This window comes from Phodopus roborovskii, unplaced genomic scaffold (genome assembly GCF_943737965.1).
Source record: "Phodopus roborovskii unplaced genomic scaffold, PHOROB, whole genome shotgun sequence".
In the NCBI taxonomy this organism is placed as follows: Eukaryota; Metazoa; Chordata; class Mammalia; order Rodentia; family Cricetidae; genus Phodopus; species Phodopus roborovskii.
The window spans coordinates 29887097-29910825 of NW_026126447.1; the positions used below are offsets into that span (position 1 = coordinate 29887097).

A 23729-nucleotide genomic window follows, 5' to 3' on the forward strand; every position below is an offset into this window, starting at 1 on the left:
CCATCCTTTCCATGCCATTCATCCTGTCACTACAGTGTTGCCAAAGTGATCTTTCCAAAAAGGAATTATCACTTCCTACTGGCACTCTCCATTGGCTTCTCATCGTCTACTGTAGAGAATCCAACCTGGTGCTCCAATGCCACCATTGAGAATACCGTGTTCCAGCTGTCTGATCTAGTACCGTTGGAATGCTGCTTCTGTTTTCCCAAAGTACTGTGGGTATGGGCGCCTGAGTATCACACAGTCAGTGCAATGCCTGTGTGCATCCCTGCTCCTCCACTTAGGAAAGTGTCCCTGGAGATAGATCCGCAGCCTGGAAGACTCCAGCCCTTCCACAGTTTTTAATTTAAGCATTGTGTCATTTGAAAAACCATTCCAGACACTTGGCAAAGCTAGGGGCTCTTTATGTACCTCTACTATGATCTTTATCACACGTCTCTGCAGCTATTTCTGATCTTCACTGGAATATGAAACTCCCTGCATCCCTAGCATGTGGCTCAGAGACTGGAACACAGTTGGTGTTTAAGCCTATTTGTTGAAATATATACTTAAAAATCCTTTTCTAGACAAAATTGCCTTTCTGAGAAAAATTTGCAGTTACCTAAGCATTTTCAGGGCAATTGCTTTATAATTTCTTGATTGCTGTGGCCTGTTGGGATCTAAACAGTGACTGGAAATAAAACTTAGTGTCACACATTTTTGCATCATGGCTTTAGCCTGACACATGTTTAATGCTTTTTCAGCCAGAAAGTTTTATGCATTAAGGTATGGTTTGTGTTTCTATGGTCTGTGTTAACCATGTCTTTATGAGATGTTATGTCTATATTGAGGGCATCAGTTTATTTGCTGACATTTGCAATCATATAACAAGATTTTACCTCAGCTAATAAATGATACAAAGTCATAAATACATAAACTTCAGATCCATTAAAATATTTATTCAAGTTCTTTTATATATTTACTGCTCATGTTGGTACAACTGTATTTCAGAAAGTTGTAAAATGTCTCAGACTCCAAGGAGATTGCCTAGGGTAAAGACCTGCTTTCCTGATGGCAAGACCAGTAAACAGCAGGGCTTTCTAAGGAGGTCTGGAGTAGCTCCCTCCTCCCCCCTCATGTACATGAGGAAATGCAGTTTCAGTGTTTGAGGATTCTGCTAACATTGCTCAGCTACCGAGGATGGTTTGATTCTAGGGCCTAGCTTTTCACTGTCCTCACCAAGACTTGGAGTTTTATATACTAAAAAAAATTTCAGGAATTGGAACCAAGATAACTTCTTTAATCATAAAACATGGCTTTGGGTGGCTCTTATATTTTGTAGGCATTCCACAACAAGTAATTAGTTTAAGTTCACAAATATTTCTGAATGATTACATTATTCTCATTTAAACTGAAAGGGCGTGATTAAATCATATATATGTACATATTTATGTAAAGCCAAGTAGAGAAATGTTACATAAAAGTTTTATTGCCAAGAGTTTGGGGTGACATATTATAACTGGCAAAACCATGGTGAATTATGCAGGTCATCTCAAATAAAAGCCAATAAAATGTTTTCCCCGTACCACCATCCAGTATTCTGCCTATGCAACATATTTAAAGAGAACTGATTTTAAAATTTCCCAGAGTGGTAAAAGTTTTTATTGGTGCCCCATTTCCAACTTGCTGGCCCGTAAATATTTATCCTATTAATCATGGCACTTAAAGAAAAAGTTCACAATAGGGTATCCTTTCAGAAAACAGCTTTCTTTGAAATGTAGTTCAGTTTTTATGCCCCTAAGTATAGACATTTTGTTTTTATGTATTTTATTTTCCTTTTCAGAACCCATCTTGTGACTTGCCTTATCCTCTCAGCTCTTTGTGAGCATGTGCATGAGTCAATGTGAATTTGATTTTTTTCCAAACTCTTTCCTTTCCTCACAAATCCACCAGCCTCTTGATTGTTGAGCTGGGTTTAAACCCAGGATGCTGCATTTGGTCTGCAGGTGCCTTACCACAGAGCTGACCACCCTTATTGTTAAATTCTGTTGCTAAACTTTTGATCGAGTGCATATCATCTTCTCTAAATAAGTTTGAGGCTCCTAGGGCATACATTCAGTGCCTTTATATTATGGTTGGGTTTTTTTTTTTTTTCCTCCTTCTTCCTTGTCTCCCACAGATATTGAAAGAGTGACTTTTTAAGCTAGTCATTGAATATTGGCAATGACAACCCCCCCCATCTTACTCTCAAATAACTTGGAAGACATTGTTTAGGAAGCAAATTCTTAATGCAAGAGATGCAGGATCACACACCTATAGTGAGAAATCCAATTTACAGGGGACGAAAGCAAACACACACTAAACATTGTTATACCATACTATTGGAGAGGCTGCCTGGTACATATGATCCAAGTGTTTAAGGACACCAGTGTAGATGCATGTACAGATACCAAGAAAGCTGTAAAAGTGATGTGTTGACTGCTTAGTATGAACAGAATGCCTCGAATCTAGAATTGTACTAGAGCAGTCTACATGGTGTGCCTTATCCTCTGGAGCCACTTTTTGGAATAACTCTTCTAAGCCTTAGTTTCTTCCACTTTGATATCAGGGTGACATTCCAGAGGCCCTGTGCTGCCCTGTGAGAACTCTGGTGTAACTGGGATTTTGGAAACTACTCAAGGGTGGACGTAAGCATGGGCATGTGATCCCAAACCAGTCCTATTAAGTTGGCCTCAGTTGTTGCTTAGCATGACCTATCATTTCGTCTAAGAATCCACAGGTAAATGCACAGAGAGATGTGCAGTAGTCTCTGAACTTGTCTTTCTCATTTAAAACAGTCTGGACAGGGGGCCAGGGAAGTGATGACCTTCCTTTCCCATGCTTCTGAAAGCCTGCAGCACAGCTTTGCGCACCTGGTGTCTGCTGGCTCACCCGGCATCCAGTGGGTGTGTAAGCACCGCCTCTCACCAATAGCTCTTCTGTGAGTTGAATGCTTGTCCTTGTCTTTGTCTCTCTCCCTCTCAGGCCACTTTGCCTTTAGTTGCCTATAGATAGTGCCATGTAAAAGAAATTAATCCCTCAGACAGGCCCAGTGGCTAGCTGCAGCCTCAGCAGCAGATGGGGTATTTAAGGCAAAATAGAAAAGTCCATGCCTTTTGTTTGAGCAGTTTGTGAGGCTGTCAGGATCCCCACAGTCTTGTCAGGTTGCTTTACTGGTCACAGAGCTGAGGACTCAAATAACTCAAGACTGACCCCAGCCATTCCAGATAGGCTTTTTCTTTAAAGGCACAAAGGAACATGATTTCCGTCGTGTATTTAATGTTTCATTTGTTCGTAAAGGTGGCTTGGAGTCGGTTATTTGCTCAAAATACAATAGTTGCGATGGCTGTACCATTAGATGTCTGGCTTTGGTTCCCTGGCTTTGCACTGCCCTGGGCAGGTCCTGTCTTGATTCTGATTATTGCATTATTCCCTTTTCAAGACTCCACTCCAAAGAAGGAAGGTACAGTTGCTGGTACTGAGGGGGTGGACAAGAACAGCCACGCTTGTTGAGGGAGCAAAGGAATACGATCACAAGCAGAGTTAAAAAGTTAGGGGAAAAGGTCTATGGGGTTATCATTATCATTGATTTTTAAGGAAGATTGGGTCAGCTGTGTTGTTACAGTTCTGATTCCTGCTTTTGCAGAGCCATGGCTGACAGTGACATTTCATTTCTGTTATTATTCCATTTTTCCAGGACAGAGGATAGAACTCAGGCCCCATGAGTGCCTGGCAAGCACTTTGCAGCCACATCCCAGCTGTGGTGGTAAGGGCTGCAGATCAGTGGCAGTGATATTCTCTCCTTGCATGGTGCCTGAGCCTCCTTCCCTTCCTTAGCCCTCACCGTATGAGGGAATATTAGGACTGCTAGTATATCCTACCGGATGCAGAACATATTAAAGACACCTGGTAATGAGCTGATAACCAAAATCCAACTCAGGGTACACTCATCATTTCATTTAAAAAAAATCCATTATAAGAACAATGGTGGAAATGAGGGCAGGGATAACTCAGCTCTTCTATGTAGAGCTGACAAACACAGCAGTCACCTGAGAGAGCTCCTTGTCTAAGAGGCACAAAGCAGAAGTTTGATTGCAGAATACTGCTTCTTAACCTCACAGTTTATGGTACAAACGATTGTGTGCTTTGTATCTTTAAGGCGGTAATTTGGTGTAATCTATACATTATTTCTTTGATATGATTCTCTTAAGTGCATTTCATTGCACCTAAACCCCAAATGATGGCATTCACCAACAAGAATGTCTAGGTCTATAGATAAAAAATAAATAAGAAAGAAAAAACAAAAAGCATTGTCTAAGGCTACAAGGAAGTTATTTTGTTATTGTTTCCCACATCCAGTTTTTGTTTATGCTTATGTTTGCAGACAGGGCCTCACTCCCTACGTGGCCTACACTGACCTCAGACCTGTGATCTTCCTCAGCTTCCTGAGTCTGGGATTACAGTATACAGTAAACTGACACTCTTGAGTGTTGTATCTTTGCGCATAAGATGGACTGGAATTCCTGAGGGGATCAATGAATACTCACCTAGAAGCTTGCTTCTCCACGGCAGTCTAACCTAAACTGAGGTGGGGTTTTCATTCCTCAGACATTCCCCACAGTGCTAAATTAATGAATGGAAACAAAACCTTCCTTAACCTGAAACAGTCAGCCATGTGGCCATTTCTAGTCTGTGCCATGCAACCCCAGACATTCAGTGTGTGAAAAGTTTTCTTACAGTCTGCAGATAAGTATTGTAAGGTTCAATAGTTTTATTAAAGCAAAGATAAGATAAGAATTAGTTGGACAATCGACTAATCAATAAATACTGTAGTGTCTATAGAGGGTAAAATATTGTGCTTAACTATTAAAATGTCAATTCAGAAAATTAATAAACTATTTTTCCTCTTTTGGGTAAAATAGATAAACATGAACTGGGGGGAGAAGACTACTATATATTTTTAGAAAAAAATTTTGATCACAAATAAGTGGGATTGTATTTTATTTTTATATTATTGAGGGTTTTTTTTCTTGTTGCTACATTTCATAAACTTTTCAGTTGATGAAACATCCTGTAAGTTCCATGTATACATATTTTTTTTTCCTGCAAATGCTCTGAAGATCTTGCTTTACTGGTAGCCACTGGTGGTGCTGGGATTTCCCAGGTGTAAAATTGGTCTAACAGTGCTCACATACCTAGCAAGCAGGATGAGACTTAATTAGTGAGCACTGGAAAACCCCTCAAGAGCATTCTGAGTCAGAATGGAAGTGCATTATTATTAATCATTATTACTATTGTTATTATTTTTAAATGGCTTGGAGCCATCTCTGAATTTAGCAATAAAATAAATGTATCTATTAATTCTTTCTATGGGCATGCTCTGTGGTCATGGGTTTCACAAATTAAATGGTGGACTACTTGTAGGATATGATTATAATGATCCAAGCAAATGATCCTCAACCAATTCAAAATTATGTGATTAAGACCCCAAGGAGCTATAGCAACCAGTCTGCTTTGCTTCTTTTCGGTTTGGCTTTGACCCTCACTGTATTCATTTATGTGTAAGGTTAAAAAATGAACTCTTAGCAAACTAGTGGTGTTGCCGTGGGTGTGTGTGTGTGTGTGTGTGTGTGATTGGGTTGGAATTTGGGAATACCTGTGACACCTTGTCTGAGACACAGGGAAACCCTTTCTGTAAGTGGTAGAGGCAAGTTGGTATTTGGTATTTTTTGTTTTCCTTTCTTCTTTTTCTTTCTTTCTTTTTTTTTTTTTTTTTAATTCTCAGTGGAATGTGGTCAGATATCACCTGGACAGTCACATGTCCCCTCCTGTTCCCTCCTGTCAAGTAGCTGCACTCTGTGTATGCAAGGTTGTGCTGCAAGTCCCTGGAGAAGCAGCTTCCACTGCCAACTGTCTGCTTTCAGCTTGAATTATCTCAGGCAGACATCCTGGCTAGCTGCAATGCAAGACGCAGGGCTCAGGCCTGGGAAGACCTAAGTTTGGCAGCCCTAAGTTGGGGAGCAAAAAGAAAGAGGAAATTCTATCTTTTCTGGTGCTTTTCTCCTCTTGGTTTCCCTAGTCAAAATCAATGGTGCGGTCGATAGCTGGCTTTGAGCTGTTCCCTGCATGCTGCGTTTCCCTGCTGTAAACCTTCGATGTCTGGGCTTCAGACTTTGTGTGCCAGGGAAGGTTTGATGCTGTCGCAGCCCTTCTGGGTTACATTTTATTCCCATGGTAGCCTTTGTCATCTAAGACGGGAAGCAAAGATCAATTTTTACACCATTTAGTTGTTGAGGAAATCTTTTTCTGCCAGTTGATTAGTCTTGTAAAAATCTGCCATATCTATGTATTTTTATCTAAACAACAAAAGCAAATAAAATGAGATCTTTTCATTGTGACTATTTTGAAATGAAAAACAATTCAAGTCATGCCCTGAGTTGTTCAGATGCCTTTAGGAATTTCTCACATTCCTTTCACATGACAAAGAATGACACATTTAATTTAAATGTATCCATTTGGGGAAACACTGTGTATTTCCTACAGTGGCAGAATCAGGGTGGTACACAACTTTGTGCTCACATGGTTTTAATGCAAATCTGGCTTTCTCTGACACTATATGCTGGCTTTTATGCGTATTGGGTAATTAGAAATAAGGAATAATCACTATATATGATGTCAGTTAAGAAGTTTCTATTTTCTTTTGAATTCTTTCTATGGAATCTCCCATTATCTGGATTAATAATTGCTCATTTTTCTCTTCTAAAACTTGGTTTAGTTGCCTGAACCCTTCCACCCTACCATTTACGCATCAGTATAAGACCTAATACCCTTTATTATAGTGTGATCAGTGAAGATACAATGATAATATTGTGTTTGTAAAGTTTATTAAAGGTTGAAAAGACATTTCTTAGTGGAATAAAAACGATTTGTCAAATTATTAGGAAACATGGGGCTGGAGAGGTGACTTAATGGTTAAAAGCACATACTGTTCTTGCAAAGGACCACAGTTCAGTTCTCAGCACCCATGTTGGACAGCTCGCAACTGTTTGTAACTCCAGCTCTAAGAGAGTCGGGGCCTCCAGGGACACCTGCACTCACATGAATACACACACAAACACACACACAAACACACAGTAATAAAAATAAATCCTTGAAGTAAATTAGGAAACATCATTCTACAAATCCTATTTCTTTAAAACACTGAATACATTTATTTGAAAGAACACAAAAATCTAAATAGCAATACCTTAGAAAGAGTATTAGCATCAGTCCCCATCCTCAGTGTTACATATCAATCATGTTGTATTAATTGAAAGGATTTGATATAATCTCATAAAGAAACAGGCAAACTCTGGGCTTTTCCTCTGTACTGAAAATCTATCATTCATGTCTTCCATTACTGTGCTATAATTATGGTAAGTGAAGCAGAACAGGATCAATAGAGCAATTTATCAATGCATTCCAAGCCATCCTAGCATGGTTTACGTCATATCGTTGCAGATACTGTCACTCAGCAGAGAGACATTGAGTAGCATAACGACATTAGGCTGACCCATTTCAGCATAATGTCTTCCTATGTAATGTTCCAGTTCTGAGCATGATTTAATGAATTGTTTCACTTTGGATGGTATTATATGAATTAAAATATTTCCTGAATTGAAATAGGTTCAGGCTTCAGGTTTAAGAGCCCTGCACTAATGTGAGCACTATGGCTGATTCTATGCCTTTCTCCGCTTTTAGTGCCTTTCTGTTGTATCTCAGTTGGAGCTAGAGGATAAGCAGGTGTCCACTATGCCCCAAGGAGCACCAATATTTAAATAGATTTGTAGCCATTTTGTTTAATTTTATTTAGTAACTCCAGTCTTTTATTTTTGAATATTGCAAAAATCAGAATTCTTTAGGCTTCATTATCATATTTATGATTTGGCAATAATAGTAGGCTAATAAAAGGTTAGTTTGTTTTTCTCCACCAAAGTATGAACAATATGGTCTCTTTTATCATAAAGCTTTTCCCCATGTTGACATGGAATTATTAAATATTCATAACATTAAAAGGAAGTTACTGAATCGTGCTGTAAAGTGTTATTTATTTCAGTATGAAAAGAGATATTTTCAGATTATTGGATTGTCATTTTCTTTTTCCATATGTTGTAAAATTTCACTCACTGTCATTTCAGTGTTCCAGAAAACTATATAGGCCTTCCTTGTAATGATGTCAGTCTCAACAATGCAAAATTATCGTTTGTATTTTAGACTTTTAGACATCAAGAAATGCTCTAAATGACAATGTATTTTTTTATTGAATTTGATACTTTAAAATTTAAGGTGAAAGAGTGAAGCTGAAGGTAGCTTGGTGGTTTTGGAAAATACCAACATCTATAGTTTTTCCTTCCTCTTTTTAGGTGGTTTTTACATTGAGTTATATTATGGGGGTGGAGGGTGGGGTTCGTCTATAATTTCCTTACCTAAGGAAAGTTTTGTAGTGTGTGACTGAGGCTTTCCCTGGTTTCATGAGCTAAGAGCTTGGGTAAAGTCTGACAGATTCTGAGGCTATTGTCTGGAATCTAGTTCATGTCTTGTCCTTGAACAAACTCCAGAACACTTTGATATTAATTGTGATGGCGGGATGCATCTCTGTCTTCTTTATTTACCTGCTCATTGTGCTCCTCCAATATCATTTAACACCTTCTCTGCTAAAAGCTGCAGGACTCAGACTTACAGCTCTGTTACACGGTGTATTTAAGTTAAGGAATTTGGGATGTCGTTACCCGATGAAGATGTAAATTGTTTTGTTGGCAAGCCTTATAGGAGGTTATTTTACCTGATATCACATTGTATTGGTTAGCACGGACTATTTTTAACTAGCATTCTATTTAAACAGTGTCAGCGAATTCTGAGAGCTTGCCAAACAAATTCTCAAAATGGTTGCCAAGCTGTAAGATGGCTGCCAAAATCTAAGCACACTGAGCAGGTTCAAAATAGTGACCAACTTCCCAGAATTTGCTAGTCAGGTTCCCCCTCTTGCCAGTCCTTTTCTCCCGTATAACTAACACCCAGAAAGAAAGGTGAAAGGGGGATCCCAAAGATGCAAGACCTGGCACCAACTCCTTGGCACGAGTGATTATAGTGTCATCCAGAGATTCGAGTAGTCGCCGTGTACTACTTGTTCACATGCTTGGCAGGAGCCGATTCAAGGGATACTGAGGTTGTAAAATAACATGGCCGTTTCCCCTCCCTGATCTACTGTGTACCAAGTAATTCTTTAGAAGGGATGCAGGGAGACCAGACAAGGCAATACTTTCAAAGAGCTTTTCTTAGTGAGTGCAGAAAGTATCAACTAAGACTTTGGGCTGCGCCTTTTTTTTTTTTTTTTTTTTTTTTTTTTGTGCTGCTTGTGTGAAGTGGCACAAACTTTATATACAACAGGTTTAAGATTTATTTTAGTTTTGCATTTGTTTACTTAAGTTTATAGCAATTGCATTCTGGCAGTTGTGCTGCTTAGCAGATTGAAATAAAACCATAGGGTGAATTAAAACATACTGCTGTTAGTACTGATTAGAATTTTAGCTTAGTGTAAATACCGGATGCAGGGTCCAACTTTTCAGACACTTGGCATGAGCTCAATAGGGATCTCCAGGCTACACAGGAGACAGTGTGTGTGCTTGGATGCTTTAAAAATTCTTGGATAGGTGCAGCAGACGGGTACTGCTGGCACGGTGGTTCATTGTGCTGGCTGCATAATGTGCTTGGGTTCCAAGGTAGACAGAAGAAGCTGGGGAAACGATAATAAGGCAAAGTAGTTTGAATTTAAAACACAAAACCTGGAGAAAAGAATTTTGGTTTAAACTGTGCAGCTGTTACTGTGCACTTTGGCCAAGGAAACAATGACTCCTAAACTAAGGTGAAAATACAGGGCTTGTGGCGATTTGAAGAATGACCTAGTAGCAAATATATTTTTACAACTTGTTGGAATTTTTCTGAGGTACTTTGAACACACACAGATGAATTAACTTTACTGGTAGTAAGTACAGTAGATTAATTCCTTAAAAAGGGCCTGTGTTTGGTACCACCAGGGGCTAGCTTTTGTTCTCCTTGAGATTGGATTCTTGAAGGTAGTTTTTAATTGGTGCAACAGTTTGGTTGATATTTGGGTCGCTTTTCAAAAACACCCCTGGTCCTGCTGGGTGGTGGGGCCTTGCTGATAAAAGTGCAGAAGTAGATGTTACATAGTGTGAGTTTTTTTGAACTCTGGATTTGGGGTGGTTCAACATGGAGCCAGTTTGTAGCTCTATACACTGTAACTAGGAAGACACCTAAGAAGTCTGACTTTCAATACACCAAAGCTTCTTTTCTCTTATAAGTAAGCCAAACATGTTTGTTGCCATTAAAGCTCCCTACCTGTCCGTTTCTAGTGTTGTCTCTCATAGTAAGCAGTTGTTTATAAAGACACGATCATTCCATAGGAGAAACCAAATGCCACCAGCAATGCTGAGATTTGAACTCAGGCAGCTTTCAGTGAGGAAAGTTAGTGCCCATTTAGATGCTTTGGGTACAAGTTCAGGCGGGGTCTGTGGAGGTGTCTGGCATCGGCTTGGTTGTGTGTCTGAAAGTTGCAAGGCAGTGTGTTTTTATATGGTCTATTTATACTGTTCTGTGATATTATACTGTTGAATCGTTTAAAACCTTTAGGTGATGGGGAGAGGGGTGGCTCGAGAGATGTCTCAGCAGTTAAGAGTGATTCCTATGCTGCATGAGGGCCTGCATGTAGATCCCCAGCCTTCCCCACCCCCAAAGCTAGGCATGGTGGTATGTATCTGTAACCTCAGCTTTCGGAGACAGAGATGGGCAGATCCTGGGAACTCCATGGCTAACAGCCTAACTGAAGTGACAACCTTCTGGTTTAGTAAGAGAGCCTGTCCCAGGGAAATAAGTCATGGAACAATGTGCCCAACACCTTCCTAGGACCTCCACATGAACCCACATGGGCATATTCACCATGTACACTGCTCTCTCATTCTCTCCCCTCCCTCCCTCCCTCCCTCCCCCCTCTCTTTCTCTTGCTCTCTCACTCTCAGTCTCTCTCTCACACAGGTACACACACATGCACATGCACCTGAATTATTTGTGATAACTCTTACCCATTGTATTATCACTTCATTATAAAGCAATGAATAAAACCTTTGTTTTCAAATTAAAACCCAAAAGTTCAGACCATCACAGGAAATCACACATTTTTAAGTTTCAAGAACATAATGCTGATTAAAATGCCTGTGTTTCTCTTTTCATCTATTACACACTAGCTGATATTTTAGTTCATATTTGGGTGAATAGTATTGTGCAATGGGAATAAAACAGTTAAAATATGCAATTTTTCTTTTTTCATACATATCTACCCATGAGTATGTAAGCAAGTAGATTTTTTCACACTGCTTGGAGCATGAGATAATTCTACATTTTAGAGTATAAAATGCCAGCAGGGTAATGTTTATGGAGGTAGAATAAGGCCTATTTTTACAAATTGGCAAAGAATTCATCAGCATTCTTACTTATGTAAAAAACACAGTACTTTTCAGGGGAAACTTTATTCATCTTCTCATAGTCTGTACTTTGGTGAAATTACAGAACCTTTTCTTCAGGGCATTCTTCTATTAGCCCTTCCAAAATAAGGATTTTTATTTGAAAGGGTTGTTTGTATTTAAAGCTGATGTTGCTGTGTGTTTAGCATTTTGTCCCTTTCCATATAGCCCACATGCATAATTGGTACATGTGGTATGTTTCTGCTTGTGTCTGTCCAAGTATGTATAGAGATATAAAATCTACTTTCTATATAGCTCTCTGTATAGGGCAACCCAAACAGCTGTTACTCCTTTTTATAGCTTCTTTAATCTATGTGCCAACAAGTCAGTTTACAAAATCTGTTTTGTTGATGACTGCTGCGATAATAATTGTGGTGTTTTGTGGCTTGGCAAAAGGCTGGGGTCTCCTCTGAGGACTCTTGCCAAAGGCTTTGAAGGGGTTGAGGTGGATCCACTGCCAAAATGAGTCACCACTCTCTATTTTATTTAATGTCCTTCTGCCAAGGCCTTAGACACTTTCTGTTTTCATTCTTTCGTAGGCTTTCCTCCCCACATTGTGGTTTTCTTCACAGCCAGAGGCCTGGGTCTGCCAGGATAGGTGAGAGAGACTAGCTCCCCTGTACCCAATGCCAGGGTGTGCTGAAGTGGAAGGCTTTGCCCTTGTGTGCCTTGAATGAATGTGTGGCCTTAGTCATACAGTTATGAATTGCAGATAAAATGATGGTTTCAGATAATCAAGTCCTCTATAGTCACCTGGATTTGGGTCAGGAATTCTCAGACGTATTCCTATTCTTTTCTTTAAGTGGCATTCAAATAATATGACAGCATTTTAGTGGTTTTCATAATTGTTTAAAGCCCCTAGATTATTCATGAGTTCTGGCTAAAGGCCCAAATCTTGAGATTCTCCCCAAACAAAAGAGCCCCATCCCCCTCCTTTCAAGTGCCATAATATTTGGCTTCATGTAAGTATTCTCTATATATGCCTAATAGACTTCGGAGATTAATCCCAACATTTATTTCTACCTGTCTAGATTTAAATTGTTGCTCAGAAGTAGACTGAGAGGTATGAATTGCTGATGTTCTGACTGAAGTATATTAGAGACTTAAACATTTCCTTTATTCAGTATTTTCATAATTGAAATTCGCTGGGCTAAATGTCTACTTGCTGGGCTTTTGCAGCTAAGCGGTAAAAATGGGGTTCCACTTGCTAGCATGGGTAAACATGCTGGATCTTTGAGGGCCCTGAACCCAGATATTTTGGGTTTTTTTTCTTAATTATAGTTGCAACACCATTCTAAAGTCTAATAAAGCATGCATATGATTTTAAATTAAGGATACCGTTTTTGTTTTCTAAGTATCCATTCATTGTGTTAAATCTTTAAACATGGTACACACAGTAAAACTTCATTATAACATCCCCTGAAAGCATTTCCATAAAAATAAAATAAAAATTTCAAAGTTCAAAGTCCTAACTATAAGCACCAAAATATTTTCCATTTATTATGGTCCAAGCTTTTGTTCTTTAGGCAGGGGAACACTGTAAAGATAGCTTTATTTAACACTTTGTTTGCAAAATGAATGCTACTAAAAATGGGTTATTATTCTCATAACTATGTTGGTTACAAAATATAATTACAAAGGTAGAGAGTATGCAAAAAATAGTGAGATAAGGGCTGATCTGTTCATATCATAGAGTTCAGATGTCATCATTCACAGAGGTCAGATGATGAGTGGAAATAGTTTGTAAACTATTCCATAAATATCAAGGAGCTTCTTTCTTTCTTTCTTTTTTCTTCTTGTATCCTAAAACTTTAGATGGTCCGATTCTCCACTGCATGCATCTACGTTATGATTTTCACTTAAAACAGTAAGAAAATAGAAACAGTCATTAAGAACCTATAGCCACTCTAAGGTATAAATTCATTTGGAACTTATGTATTCTAAGGTCTCTTTTAGTGTGCGGCAGGATGCCAAGTCAGAAATTCTTGCAAATGATCTATAGACCACTGACTCCTTAGTTAAGGCTCAAGCTGTGTAAAATGCTCCAGGTCCACTTGAGCCTTGGGTGAACCCCATAAACTAAGTGAAGTCCTATAAACCTTGTGTGTGCCCTAAAGAACCAAAATAACTAAGCCCAGTACAGCTTATTAAAATGTTTTCCTGCAGATGTTTTATGTGTTCACAATTTAAAGTCAGAAGCTGCATTTGTAAGTGGATTGCTTTATTTTGGAAGGTATGTACCATAAATACTAAATATTGAATTATACTTGTCCTTTATGAGCATTTAACACATACTGCTTAAGAAGAAGAATTGGAATCCTTTGGAAGTATTAATAGTCAGCAAGACATAAATGTAGTGATAGGAAAGGTTGTGGCTTTGCTGGTAGTATGAATAGTAGTCCTGGCCAACATTATCTGGAAATAGTAATGCTATCTTAAATTTATACTGAACCTTCTGCCTCACTGGCTACATTTTTTTTTTTTTTGACCCTGTGAATTGATGGATACTAGGTACTGCTGGTCTGTTTAGGCAAAAAGAGAAACAGAGTTGCAATCAGGTAAATCATCTGGCTACAGATACAAATATATTAACCTTTTGGAGTTAACTAGCTTCCTCTTGTGAATGTTGAAAGGGTAAAATTACACTGATGTCTCAGATTCTCTCCAACTAAACCACTGGAAGAAACTGTCTCCATGTCATCGTTCATTATAATCCCTTCTAAAGTGAGTGACCGGTCCAAGCAAGATACTATATGAATCATCAAGTCTGACTTCCATATTGATCACTGTAATGAGAGGGTATAATATCTTCATGAGGACCAACTCATCAACCCCTCTGTATTTCTTCATGTGTATGCATGATGTGCTATAATAGCAGTCATTTTAAGACTAAACATTTTGTGTGAATTTCCATGGACTAGTAGTACCTTAGATGCTTAGGAATCCTGAGACCCCTCTGCTTGTAAATACTGGTAGTTAACTAAAATGAGAACTGCCAGTCGTTACCCACTTTACTGCTTTGACTCGGTGTGTTGCTCTGGCTAAGTTCTGTAAGGATTGATTGGTTGTCATATACTGTCTATCTCTTCATCCATCCATGGGCACTGGGGAGACTCTGTCATCAATATTACCAAAGTTTCAGGTCCTCAGTGAAAGAATGTCATTGCCATACCTAAAGTTCATCATTTACATGACATTAAAATATCTCCAGGTGGCCACATTCTTGAACTGACACTAGTGAAATGTGTACTTCATCTACTTTAATGTCCTATTCCTAGGTACTAAGTGGCACTCTGAAGGAATGAGTTACTACAATGTGTGCATTTTACCTAGTCTGAGTTCAGCAAACAGCATCTTTGGTGCACTTATGACCTGGACAGGCATATCTTACTACAGCTACTGTCAGAATTCTTGTTAATGTCATACAGATTCCTGAAAGGTATTATAGCACCCTGGCTGGCACAGTACACAGGGATAGTGTGAGGGGAGGGAACAGAATGCCCTTGGGTTCACATTGACATCTGATCACTACTTCCGTGTCAGATGAGTATGCTTACTGTCTCCGGGCTGAGTTTGCTATGACCACTGAATCCCTTGCAGTCATTGTTGTGTTATAACTGGGCAGTGGGTTTAGCTTGAAAATGGGAGTTTTCATTTCAGAGCTAGTAATATTCTGAAAAGTCCATTAAGTGAGAAAAATGAGCAAGTACCCTCATGCTCTCCTTTATTGTTTTTTGGTCTTGAACTTTCTTATTTTAGGGGGAAAGTTATCTTTCGTCATTATTTCTGAACCTTCAATGAACCAACTATTCAGGACTCTGAAATTTCTCTTGGATGTATGCAATGTGATGAGCAAACATTAGTCTCTTCAACCATAGTTACCAAGTCTCTGAAGTAGATACACACAATAAAATAAAAATAATCAATGCAAGCCCTGACCTCACCTAGCTCTCCTTCCAGCTTCCTATTGTTACTAGTTCACTCTGCAGGAGGATGACGTGAAGGTGAAGTAAAATGTCCAAGTCTGTGAGAATGATCGTGACCTGTGTGCATAGTAATATTAATTCTAGAAACTTCGTGTCCAGATTTCTTGGTGCAACCCCCAACCTTGAGTTGGCTAACGAACCTAAGTTAAATGAAACCAGTTGCTCTTAGAAGCCTTTGTTCCTCTAGCAGCACCGTCTTCCTCTAGCTCTGCATTGGCTGCTGGCCTCAGCCCTGCTGCTATTGTAGTCAGGTTGCCCGGGAGTATGCTGAGATCTTTAATGAAGCAGACTTAAGCATCTCTTTAAAGCTAATCAGGAGGTTTTCTGATAGAGAAGATGGCCACACTGCAAATCTGACTTAAACAAGTCTGTCTGCTCTAAATAGTCAATGATCATTTCCAGTATATATTTAAAAAAAAAAACTTTTAAAGCTCCTAATAATATAGATATTTGTAAGTGAAAATTTGTCAGTTAGCCAGTTTCCTGCTTCCTCACACCTTCATGTATACCCACTTCTGAATGGTCATGGAGAAGTCAACAGTAAGCTCTAGCCTGACCTTCCTGATTTTACAAACAGAAAGGCAGACTCTCATGATCCCTGAAGTGACATATTATTGGAAGACAATGCATACAATTTAGTTTTAATTGATTTTCACTCCTAAGTATTCAACCAATATAAGTATATCTCCTTTTAATTATTTATTTGAGCAAAGCAGAATTGTTTGGTGAGCCATGCAAATACTTTACAAGGAAGGTATCAGTCTACATTATAACCCTAGAGAAACAAAATAACCCCTACTCCACAACATCATTAGTATTGTTTATATGCTCAAAACATGATTTATAAAGGATGTTTAGTACATATTTGTTGATGGGAAAAATGTCCTCAAGAATTAAATATTTGTAATTAAGGGAGGCAAAACATTTAAAACCTCAAAACTAAGAAATTAGTTTCAAAAGGAAAATATCTCTGTAAAGACCTGAATGTTTACTAGTCAAATACTATAGTTAGGACAAGCAAAGAGATACTCTAGGAAAATTCAGCCAATCCATTTATTAAGTTGTCCTTTGTGATTAGTGTGGGCATTTGTTATTGGGCAGCAGAATTGTGACTAGAGAGGTGGAAGGAGTAAATAAAGAAATGAATTACATTCATTACCATGTTCTTTTGCCAAGTTTTAATACACAAGATACACGAGTTAAACAGTGAACTCAAGGAATAAAATCATGGATGGGTTCTTGCTGGGAGAGACAGAAAAAATACACAATTCTTTTTTCTAGGAAAATATTTGTAAATTATGCTTGGTTAGTTCAAGTACACAGAAAACATATGGAAGTTTTCAAACCTATTTTCCACAGTTCTTGTAAGAAGTGCTGAGTACAAGGTATGGTTCCTGTGTGCTGAAAAGAATCATTTTAATTGAATTGCTCCTTTGGAAACAAGACAAAGAGTACATTGCTAAAAGCTTCTGCGCCATTTTCAATATTTGTAATAATGTACGTGCTAGAACTGTGTCTCCATTTATATGCAAAGGCAGTAATGCCTTCTATGGGCATGGAGACTGGGGAAGACTCTAAGAAGAATGTCCACTTAAATGCAAGCAGACAAAAGTATTTTTAACCTCAGATTAGAGAACCAACCCTACCTTTCTTAACGGCTTTTGACCACCCTAGTTCTGTTCTCAAGGTCAATTTAAGTGTAGTCTTTTGTTTACCAAAAAGGGGGATGTATCTATGAATACCATGCCAACTACAGACGATCTGGAGGGTAGAGAGCATAAAGGTAAAGTTCTTTGTCATGGACTGAAATGTTCACTTTTTATTAAGGTTACAGACCAAAATTCACATTGCAAGAAAGCCAAGGATTGACTTAGTGTGTGTTAAAATTCTCTTCAGACCCTGAAACACACTCTGTGTCTTTGTTCTGACAGCAGTCAAAGATTTGGGTTTTTATATTATGCCATTAGAAAGATCTTATGAAGTATTTGTTAAATCTTAGCTTGAAATTTATTCTTTGTAAAGAATTATTCTTACCGTTATAGACATTATAGGATAATATCACTGTATTTAACTAACACAACAGAAAACCAGCTTGGACCCTCCCAACTTTAACTACATAGAATTCATGTCGTTTGTGGTATTTCATAAACCCCAAATGTCTTTTTCTTCTATGTATGAGAATCCATATGCAAAAAGGAAGATGGAGAGATTTCATTGCCTCGTTTTCACTTTCCTTCCATCCCTCTGTGCTTGCTCTTTGTTTAAGTAAACTTTTGTGGTATGTCTTTCACACATCATCTCTCTTTGCTTCAAAGGCCTCTTTTAGTAACTTCTCCCTGGCTTGATCTTCTTTTACATTGATTTAGCTAAAGTGTATGTGTGTGAAAGCCTACACGTACATGCTGTGTACAAATCTAACTTCACTAAAAATGGAAAGTCTGTGACCTCTAGTTTACTTTAAACATACACACAGTGAGATAGAAAGGGGGGAGGAAACTTGCTAAAGTGGGCCCACTAGCTAACATTTGGGAGTTCCATACTTAAGTTCTGTCTCAATTTCTTCCATTTGAAATAAGGATGATAAATAATTTATTTACCTAAGATCTCTGGTAAAGCTATGTGTGTAAACTCAGTCAGCGCTGACCATAGTTGTTACTTTTAGGCTGCCAGTAACTTCAGGATGTAACTATCACTCCATCATCATATTTGTATAGTTATATATTTTTGTTTAGTTGATAATAAATACTGATAATAAGCAAAGGGCTGAGAGTGCTAAAAGATTTATCATAAGTATGTTGACATGGAAAATGATAGTTATGGTAACCCCAAAATCTTATAAAACTAAAAACTATGGCAGCATTATCTGTGATTAATTTGATTCTAAAGCTAAGTGATGGTCGAATAAGAATTAATCTTTCAATGAAGTAATTCAAATTTAAATGAGAATAGAAGTAATGACATTCTTATAATTACAAAAATTAACAAAAATATAAATAGATATAGATATTAAATTAGAAAATACTGTAGCAAGAGCTTGTCTGTCTGATTATTTTTCTTATTTTTAAAAATATATTGGAATCAACTTCACTATTAAGTTTTCCATTCATGTGGATAGAAGTTTCAAGTCAGTTGCTAAATAAGATTTCAACATGAAGTTCTTATAAAATTTAGGTTATTTCTTGCACTACTAGAAGTTAGAGGTATTTCAGAATGCCAGTAAATATTTTTTTGTCAACATTGAATCCCACTTCAGGCATGGGACATTCAACACCAATTCCTTCTCATCTTACCCACTCACTGAGTGTTAGGATGATATTTTCTTTGGATGGACTCTCATAGGAGAAGCAATAGGAGCCATCTTGCAAGATAAATGAATGCTTCCTAAATGCAATAGAACTGCTGCTTTTATATGTTTGTGTGCTTAAAGTCAGTTGTATTATTCTCAGATGTATTCTCTGAACTAATGGCATTCAAGTTCAAAGTGGAGAAAAAGTTCAGTTCATGTGAAATAAGCCAGTGTTCTGGGAAAGACAGTAAAGGTGAGTTATAAAGTTCTGTTAGATCAAGCGTGGGTCAGACAGCTATAAAAGACAAAGAAATTTATATTTAAAAAATACAAGTGAGTCTAGCTTATTTTTAAAGTACTTTAAAATTTGACCTCTATTTTAAATGAACAAAACTGGAAATGTTATATGATTCCCTATGAGTATGACTTGTGTCTGAGAGATGCTGTAGAACTACAACTAGTAAGTCTTGCTAAATATGGGTCTTTTCTCTGCATAAAAAATATGCCATGGGCTCTCCATGTACACAAAGGTAAAATGTGTATATGTCTCTTCCTAAAAGAACTTCTGTTTATTCAGTGTTTTGATAGACAGGTATCTGCTGGTTTCAGCAGCACTTGACAAAGATCCTAGCCACCGCCACCCCCATACCCCACCCCCATTCCTATACACAGCCTTTACAGAGTGTTTGTTAAGAGGGTTTTTCGTTCCCTTCCTGCTGAGGGATGGAAAAGGGGAAAAGAAAGCTGAAAGATGTGAGTTCTTATCCAACGTCACGAGACCTGTAAAGGCCAAGACTTGAAATTACCAACTGTGGTTGACAGTGTTGGTTAAATCTGATTTGGGATTCCGTAAAGTTCAGGCCAAGTCAAAAGAGATTCCATGTGGTTTCTGTGAAGACATTTAGTGCAAGCCCCATGGTGCATTATACTATGTGAATGCCTTACTAGAAGAAGGTGAATACCTCCAACATCAGGTAGAATCAAGAAATTAACAGTTACAAAAACACAGGCTGTTGCCTTCAGTAAAGTAAGCCAGTATGCCATAGTGCTCTAGATGGCAACTTGGATTCCAAGGTCAGAGAAGCAGCTGGGGAAAGCCAAGTAATTGTCTGGTTCCAAATGAGACTGGAGACTGTTTCAAACATAGGTATAGGAGCAGATACTCAAGGTGGACCATACCAGTTAGAGAACATGATACAAATTATTGAACCAAAACTGGTATGGGTCAGAGGCTAGAGAGGCTTACTACTGATATGATGGTGAACTTGAACTTCTCATGGCCCTCCTGTCTGCTGAGGACAGTTGAGACAACAAATGGAGACTGTTAGAATACTAGAGGGCAAGCTTGGCAGTGGTGGCGCACACCTTTAATCCCAGCACTTGGAAGGCAGAGGGAGGTAGATCTTTGAGTTTGAGGCCAGCCTGGTCTGCAGAGTCAGTTCTAGAACAGCCAGGGCTACACAGAGAAGTCCTATCTCAAAAAGAAAACAAAAAGAAAGTAGAGGGCAAGTAGCCGAAAGGGGATGGCAGGGAGCAACACAAAGACTAAAACAGTTCAAATAATAAAGAATAAAGTTGCTTAGCGTGTCTGCACGAGGACAGAATCCAGCATCAAGATCGAAATGTTTACCTAAAGAAACACTGTTTTTAAAAGTCACATATAAGGTATACCTGCTCCTAGCGCTGGGCTATCATATCCTAATAAAACAAGTCCTATGCCTTTGGTACTGATGGTTGTTTCTATTACTACCAACCACTTACCAACGCCCCAGTAATTGTTGGCTGACTTGGTCTTATTCAGTGACATCCTTCATTAAAGCAAAGACAGACATTATTCTTCTTTTGAAAAAAATCTGCTATTTTGTGCATTTTAGATTCTTTTTCGCTGGATTGTTCGTTTTGTCAGTGTTGCTAGTGACATTTTAGAGTCAGGCGTCCTGGAAGAGTGAATAAGCCGTTTGAATAAGACTTTAAATACAACAATACTTTGCACGGGTTTATTTCATGTGTTCCCTCATGTCATTTGAGGCACTGAAAATGAGATCACAATTCCCAGAGTACTGGGACAGTTCACTGAAAGGTTAGCTCACCTAAGTTTATAGGAGTTTTCTTTGTGATAGAATTAAAACTAATTTCCACTGTTGTTTTTGGAGAAAACTGTAGACTGTAATTATGTGTTGGCACTTTCTAAACAGCTCCCTGTATTGTCATATTATTTTAAATGAGCTCTGTTTTAAAATGACCTTTCATGTTTTGATTGCAATAATATAGCTTACACTGGTCTGTAGTTAGCAAAATACAAGGATCCAGTAAATGATAGAGTGTTGACACAACTCTAGTTAAACTTTTGTTAGACGTCACTAGCACTTCCCTGGGTTTCAAGGAGAGGCTGGGGGTTGCAGGGAGTAGAAATTCCCTATTCTGCAGCAATCCAGTGGTCTTGTTGGATGGAAACTGTTTTACACAGAGGAGCTAAGACCACCCCCAGGTAGCAACAATAATAGTAATACAAATGTAAAAGTACCAAGGGAGCATCTTGTGCAGTGTTTGTATAGCAAGTTCATCAGACTTTTCAAGAATAGACTTCAGAGTAAAAGTACCATCTCCCAGAGTAAGGGGTAGCAACACCATCTTTGGGCAAATGCTGCCCAAAGGCAGAATCTGCAGAGAGCCCTCCCGGACATACCCTTGCTCTGTGGCACTTTATTGCCATATTAGTGATAGAATTTTAGTGTTAATTTAAAAGAGAGTCTGCCTTAAAGCAGATTGAATAGTTTGCACACTGTGAATTGTAATTAAAGAGGAAGGGGTGCTTATTATGTCAACAACTGGCATGAGAAACCCTGAGCAGCAGGTGACCCCAGCCATGTGATGTTTGTGACAGCTAGGACCCCTTTATACTGGCTTAGCAATCTGAAAGTCCAAATTGAAAGAAGCCCAGGGGCTGTGTATTTCATTAGATCCCAGGGGAAGTACGGGATACAGCTTCCTTCTGTTTCCCTGGGAGGTCGCCAGAAAGTTGGTAGAGAACTGTTTCTGTCAGAGGCTGAAAGAGAAAAGAAAGAGCACATACAAAACAAACAAAACAAAACACCATACACACCACAAACCCATCCACCAATCACCCCCAGGACTATAAATCTGACATTTCCCACAGTCTTTCCAAGACCATAGTGATCGCTGTGTCAGCACTGTGTTCCTTGCTTGGAAAAGTTTGAAATGAGCCCTCAATGTTCCAGCATTGAAAAAAAAAATATTTAATCTTCAACAGCCAGTGATTTTTTTTGTATACAACCATAAGACATGATCAAGCACACACATCAGATTTGCCTGAAATCTGTTTGTATTATACACTACATTCCCCTTCTAAAATGGGGTAGCTATCCAAATTTAGAAAGATAAAAAAAATTCTTATAATAAAGGAAACAGACCAAGGACACATGCCATATGTAGTCCCAGTATTATTGTGATAGGCAAACCATTGGAAATATGGTCACATTAACGGTATACCATGGTGTAAAATTCAGAGCACTTAGGAGTTACATCATGAAAATAGTCACCCCACCACAACCCAACTCAGGCTTGGGTTTAGGTAGAAGGTTTTGCTCTTTTCTCACTTAAGAACCTGATTGGAGTGAAGAAAAGAAATCTCCCTTTCCTGGTACCTCATAGAGGCTACTAGGCATCCATCCTGTAGTCAAAGGTTTTCTGTAGTCAAAAATATGAGCTGTGTCTCTTTCCCACATAACACAGATATTTAGTTGGATGATTCATATTTATTTAATTGTACATGTGGTATGCATGCATGCATGCATATGAGGTGGGGTGGGTACATGTGCATGTGTACATGTATATGCATGTGGAAGCCAGAGATTGGCATGAAGAATCTTCCTCAGTCATTTTCTATCTAATTTCCTGAGGCAGGGTCTCTCACTAAACTTAGCATTAGCTCCAGGGATCCCTGTCTCCTCCTTCCAAGTACTGGGATTACAGGTGGGTCACATGTGTCCCCTCATCACATGTAAATGCTGAGGATAGGATATTCTGGCCCATGCTATGTGGCAAGGTCATCTCCTCAGCCCCAGGAGTTTGTTGGTTAAAAGAAATGTTTTTGGAATTTATTGAAAGCATAAAACCACAAAAATTATCTATACAAATGCTTATATACATGAGTACATTGTGTGAAGTTGAAATCAAGTTAAGACTACCACCTCCTCAAACATATGTTTCTTTTGGTGAAAGCTTAAAAAAAAAATCTTCCTTTATTATTGCTCTCGGAAATGTGTGATGTGTTGTTCTCCATTGTCAGCAAAGGGCTCCAGCAGCACCCCGAACTTCTGCCTGTCTCATTGTCCTTTGGGACCAGTGGCCCCACTTCCCCTGTCTGTCTTGCTGATGCTGGGTTTGAATTTAAACTTCAAGTTTCTCAAGTCAGCTGACATACTTACTGCTAACCTGCCCCCCAGGATTTGGAACCAGGAGGAAGTGAGCCCCATATAAACCTAGCATGTCATTGAATCCCTGAGTGTCATTCTGTTGAAAGCAGAAGGTGGGCATTCTCTCAACACAAACCTACTGTTCTCCCATGATAGAGAAAGGAGGGCTAGAACAGTTGCAGTTTAAGAGATGTGACTTGGTATGCACTAGTGCTGGCCAGGAGAACAGCTCCAGGACTGCGTATCATCATTCTTCACATGCTCTGGGTCTGCAGAAACCATCTCATAACTGCCTTCAAGTGTTATGATGGAAGGGCAACTTGTCTTGCATGTGTTCATATGTGTGTCAGTGTGTATGTGTGCAGTATATTGGTGTTCATGCATATGTGTCTGTTAGTGCAAGTGCATTTGTGTGCAGGTGCACGTG

General features: G+C 38.7%; 1 protein-coding gene across 10 annotated transcripts in view; it reads left to right on the forward strand.

The window, feature by feature from the left end:
- Nfia (nuclear factor I A) overlaps window positions 1-23729 on the forward strand; it is a 527054-nt gene that overhangs the window by 334592 nt on the left and 168733 nt on the right. The gene's annotated exons all lie outside the window — the stretch shown is intronic.